Here is a 6,211-nt window from a genome sequence, read left to right as displayed (position 1 = left end):
TTTTTTGAGCTAATTCCTTATGTTCTTCAGTTTTCTGCTAACTATGGCCTGCTGCTACTCTACTACATCTCAAAATATTGTTAAAGTTGATCTCTGGTCACTGAATTAACCCTTACAAACTCATCTCTGTGGAGCTGTGTATGTTCTTTTTCATGAAAATAATCTATTTATATTTTAAAATGGTTTAGATGTACCTCTGTCCTCGATATGTGTAGATCTATGGCGTCCTCATGTCTCTCTCCGTCCATCCTCCTCCACTCGCTGCAGCTTGGGCACACCAGCTTACCTACGACTCTGCTCAAACACTGTAGGACAACTCTATGCTACACAATGGCAAGTTGCAATATTGAAGTAATTGCACCATATGTTTAACCAGCAACCAATATGGAACGTCCCACCCCGCAAGCTGACAGAATTCTTTAGGTTTGTTATGTGCCATGGCATTAACGATTTATATTGCTTACAATGTGGCTTCTAGCCTATAAACAAAACATTACATGGACATGTTTACGAGGTAAAAACTTCATTTTCACAGGACGGGGGTCTTTAAAGGTTCAAGTTTAGTTGCAGTTTTAATAATTCATCCATATTATATAATCAGATCCTAAAGTGTGATGCATTATTAAAGAAAACTGCCAAACCCTGCATTAGCGGTTAAAATTAGTCCTTCCTCCAGTTACTGCACTACAACACACTGTATTCTATATTTCTATATAAATACTTTATATACCCTTTCATCTCTCATAATCATCCAGTCATATTATATATAATAATGTGCCTATGCTCTGAAAATCCACAGAACAAGTGCACACATCTGCGCTTTTACTTTCTTAAATTTATGTGTGGAGTTTTTTTATACTGTGGTTTTGCTGCTTTTACTTAAGCAAAGAATCAGAATACTTTTTCCACCACTGCTGAAACCATAATAGACAGCTGCTGAAGGGTGACCACACTGCACATGCTCACTATATGGCAACAGAGTGCCTTATTTGTATATTATTTTAGTGACCTTTCCTTGTACTTGACGTGACTGGCCATAGTCAAGATTTATGAATTCTGAGTGCAAATTCCCTGCTAAAAGTCTGGTTGCTAAAAGTGTTGACTGGCCACGTATTTTAAAAACATCCCAGAAGTATGCATTTAATTGTATTTATATGTAACTGATATTTGTATTTCTTATGGTATATATAACTTTCTATGTTTCTTTATTAGTACTGTAAATTTGGCGGAGAAGACGTGACTTTAATGTCCTCTGTGGTAGCAAATGACAGCCCTGGTGAAGACTCGGTTACCTTTGACTTCGCTGTCGGGTGGCGGGGGAGTCTGTAGGTGTGGCCGCTGAGTTTAAAAGGTCACTGTTGGGGGTTAAAGGTTACACAACATTTTCCTAAAGGAGAAGTGACTCAAAAACACAGCAGAGGAAAGACAGACTGACCCTTGTCTCATTGTGCACGGCAGAGGAGGAGGAGGGAGTGGGGCTTTCCACTGCGCTGCGGGCCGAATACAATACCATCTTTGAGTAAAAGACAGATTGCTGCTGGTGGAAGATAGAACAGTATTACAATCTACCTCTGTGGCTGCTTTGTGGGTTCACTGAATAACAAAACGTTAAGAAATTTACCTGCAGAAAGTCGTAAAACGTCCCTCGCTTCAACGAGGGAGATTCAGGCCGTGCCCCTGAAATATGCCAACACTCCCAGGCATCGTGAGCGAAACTACAAATTGTTTATTTTCATATCAGCCCGCGGTGATTTGAGAGCTTAGAGTCAAAGGCTGGCTGCAGTTAAAAGGGGATGGCAAGTGCGGGACTGAAATGAATACGAAAAGCAGCTGGGTTTATCTTCACTCGCTCTGTGACATGTGCTGCTAAGAGAAAACAGGTGACCCAGGAATGTGTGCTGAAACCTAAATGTAATACTGCAGCTCAAATGATTTGTTGCCACTTAGGCAAGTATGGACTTTAAAAGACATATTTCATATACTAATCGGATTTCTGTTTGTAAATCGTCCTCTTTGAAGAAAAAAAAAACCTTGTCTGTCCCCTTTTTCTTACTCTGGCTCTCTTTCATTAACACAAGCTCGTTACTGTCGCTCTGCACAAGAACGACATTTAATCGCCTAAACTGTAGATGTTAAACAAGTAGGTCAGACGGAAACAGAGACATACAGAAACCACAGGGTGAACCTTATTTTAATGCAGCATTAGATAAGAGTTTCAGATGTAACAGAGACGGGGAGTGTCGCCAACGCTCTCACACACACACAATGGATGGGAAAAGTAATAGAGCAAGGTGTAGATTTCCAGTTTAAGTATATGATCTTCATGCCTGAGCTCTTCAGACACACCAGTTGGATATATTTAGAGTCCCTAGCCGGTGTATCCATGCTACAAGGCAGACCACAATTATTCACAACACCGGAAGAGCCAGTGCTGGTCTGAGATCAGTCAAGAGGAGAGTGCGTGTGTGGCGGCTGGTACCAGGACAGGATTAACACCACCAGAGTCAGAGGTCACGACCAATGTGCCACTCATAATAAAGCAGGTGCAGTAAAGTTAGGCACTTTAAATGTAAAATTATCTCACATTCAAGCTAACAATATATTAACATGGCTTGCACGGTTTACGAGTGCAGCGTTCACAGCTGATTAATATAAAATACTCTCAGTAGATAGACAGAGGTTAAAAGACTTTTGTCACACATCTAAATGAGCAGTAATGTTGCTCTTCAGTAAACCAAATTTGCTGTATATAAAATGCAACATACAGCAATATGTTAATCAGCTACAACAGAGATTTTTCAACACATGATGTTTGAGTCCTGTTGAGATTGTTGTTGAGCTTCTCTGTGACGGTTTTATTGTTTGAAACTCTGCCTTTCTGCTCATTCATATCAGATAATTCTAGAAACGTGACGAAGTGACAGGAAGAATGAGTTTTTGTGCACTTCTTCTTTATATTGCATCCTGCAGCTGCCTTTCCTGTCCTCTCTGATGTTTCCTCTTCCACTTTGAGAAGGCTTTGTGCAATGAAATGCACAGCATATGTCATATACTTCCTATTTGTATAGATTTCTTAACAAGTAGCGGTCAGTGTACATTCAATGGCCAGTTGTGAGTTAAACCTGACAAGTGGTGGAAGAAATATTCAGATCGTTTACCTAAGTAAAAGTCCCAACACAGCAATGTAAAAAATATTACAAGTGAAGGCCCTGCATGAAAAGTCTTCCTTAAATCGTGATGTATTAGCAGTATATGTTAGTTAAAGTGTTTAAAAACCGGTACTGGTTTGGTGTCTCTGATTGATATATTATTATATCACCTAAAAAATAAACTTGTCAAACAAATATAGTGGCATAGAAATTACAACATTTCCCTACCTACAATTCTACAATTTCATTTTGCAGACACTTTTATCCAAAGCAACATACATCTGAGAGCGGATACAACACAAGCAAGGATCTAGTCAGGAAACAACAATCTGGATAAGTGCCATAGAACAAGTTCAAGTGTGATAGGGCGTTGATGTCAGTAGCAGGCTGTGTGGGAGGTAATAGGAATATTTTTTTTGTTTTTTTTGTTTTCAGTCTGTCAAGTGCAAAGGTGTTCAGTGAAGAGCTGGTCTTTAGTCTTTTCTTAAAGACTGAGAGGGAGTCAGCAGATTGAACAGAGTTTGGTAACTTGTTCCACCACCGGGGAACCACAGAGGAGAAGAGTCTAGCTATCGACCTTGGGCCCTGTTGTGGTGGTTGTATCAGCTTTTTGTTGGTCGAGCACAGCGAGCGAGAGGGAGTGTAGACCTGAACTTGACTGTATTATGCAGAGATGTGCTTCCGCTGTGTATTCTACACTCACTGATATAAGTAGGGTGGACAAAATAATAGAAACATTTGTATGCACAACACCATTTAAATCAAAATCATTACAACTACAGGCTCCAAAATGACCCTACAGTTGATTTAACATCTCTTTTTAACAGTTTCTAAAAAAAAAAAAAAAACTTGAATATTAGAAGTTTCATAAAGGTGGCAGTTACAACAGGACTGGACATGGCTGCATTACTTTCAGCTCAGGGCGATAAACTGGAAACTCTGCATAGGTTGGTAATTTCTTCCTCTCCATTAGCTGCATGAAGCTACATCATTATTATGCAGTGAGGCAGCTTGAGGCCCTCTTACCATAAGAGTGTCAAAGTAGCACCACCTAGCGGCCAAAACTGGATATGTCAACATGCTGGATGAACCAATGCCCTCTGTGTCTGCTGCAGTTATGTAATGAGAGTGCCTCTGCTGGGGTAACATACTTTTAAATATTTCCACCAAAAGACATTGAGGTGTTCTGTTGACCTTCATTTCCCAAAGGTTGAAACTTGTCCTTGGCGTGTAACAGACGTGCATTACAGCAATACAGACAAAAACATGAAAACACTACAATAGAGGAAACAGATTAAAGTGTGAATGAGAAAGTTACAGGCTGATTTGATATGTCTTACTTACTGATTCAACTGAGATGAAACTGGTTATTTACTCGATTGCACCAGTGTGGTGTTTTCTCCAGATATCCTGTCTCAGGTCTCAAACCAATTACTTAACTGCGCCCCCTGTCTGCCAGCTGTTCTGTCCAGTTCTGCACATTATCTTGTACAATGTTGGAAATGTGGCCCCACTCACTGTCAGATAGCACGATAAACTTGGCCTCAAGGGTTACCAGGATGGTGTCCCAGACTACGACCACTATATTAACATGGTAGATGTGTGCAATAGCACCACAGTTGCAAGTTGCAACAAGGTGAAGCCTGACGGATGTGCAAATAAATTGCTTTAATGTGACATTGCACAGGAACAGAGGTGCCTCAATAATTAGATTGGCTTTGACTGCTCAGATGACTCAGCTAAACTAAATTCCAAGATGTGTGTATAAGCTCACAGCTAACTGTATTACACTCTACATCTGGTACTTGAGAATGAACATACTCAATTTATTACTAGTAAATATATTTCTTTGATGTCACTTTTCAAAGACTGGACAAGCCCCGAACATGTTTTCTATCATGGAATGAAGCCTCAATAGGAGCACATTTACAAACTTCCAAAACAATTAGAAAAAACTACAAAATTACCAACACTGGTTTTTTTTGTTTTTTTGAAATCTTTGTATGCCAAGTATACTTTTTTTCTTCCTCATACTTTGAGAATAATGCATTAATATCATGATAGATATTACTCAGGTCCAACAAAATGTGCAGTTGCACACTCATTGGAGGTCAAATGCAGCAGTGACACAGTGGCATTGTTATTTGGCCCGCTGACATGTCCAAGCGAAGACTGAAAGATGCTACATAAACTGATTAGAGTACCTTAAATGCTGTGAGGACAAGAAACATTCACAACTACATTTACTTTAAGTACTTTTAGTACAATTTTGAGGTACTTAATGGAGCATTTCCATTTTATGCTAATATTAATTCACTACAATTCAGAGACAAATATAGAACTTTTTTTCTTTTACTTTACTGCACTTACACATTAATTCAATAACTCCAAATATGGTCACTAAATAATATAGTGCAATATTATAGATTAACATACAACTTTGTTTAACCTCTTGTTGGAATTTATAAGATACATAGCAGATGTGTTAATAATGAACCTTTACCAGCTTCATTATTAAAGTCATGACGGCATGCATCAGTTTTTACAATCCAATAATATGTTGTGAATTGTTATGAAAGATTGCATGCTTTTATTTGTGATACTTAAGTGTACTTTGATGATAAAATTTTGATAAACATTTAACTGCATGACTTTTAAATTGAAGTATTTATACGTTGTAGCATTGCTTCTTTGAGTACTTCCTCCACCTCTGCTTATATTTACAATAAAACGTATTCAAAATGTGATGGCAATGCAGTTGTTTGGCTCAGGATACCATGTTCCATTTATTCCTTCTTTTTTTTTTAACTGAGTAACAGATAAAGCTTTTTTTTCTTTTTCAAATCAACATGAAACTTCTCTTTAAAATAAGAAAAAAAATGCTGAATAATTAATAGTAAAAACGTGTGACTGTCCACCCTTCGCAGCTTTAACTTTCAACACTGAAATAAAAACCCAAGCCCTCTCTTCAGGGGGGCGGGCCCACAACGCAATGTCCAATCACAGTCCTCACTGCTGTCATGTGACTCAGAGTGACCAATAGCGAGCCGCAGATTATCCCG

Source organism: Stegastes partitus, unplaced genomic scaffold (genome assembly GCF_000690725.1).
Source record: "Stegastes partitus isolate 25-593 unplaced genomic scaffold, Stegastes_partitus-1.0.2 Scaffold1149, whole genome shotgun sequence".
Classification (NCBI taxonomy): Eukaryota; Metazoa; Chordata; class Actinopteri; family Pomacentridae; genus Stegastes; species Stegastes partitus.
The sequence above is the reverse complement of the archived record's forward strand: the minus strand, read 5'-3'. Positions refer to the sequence as shown.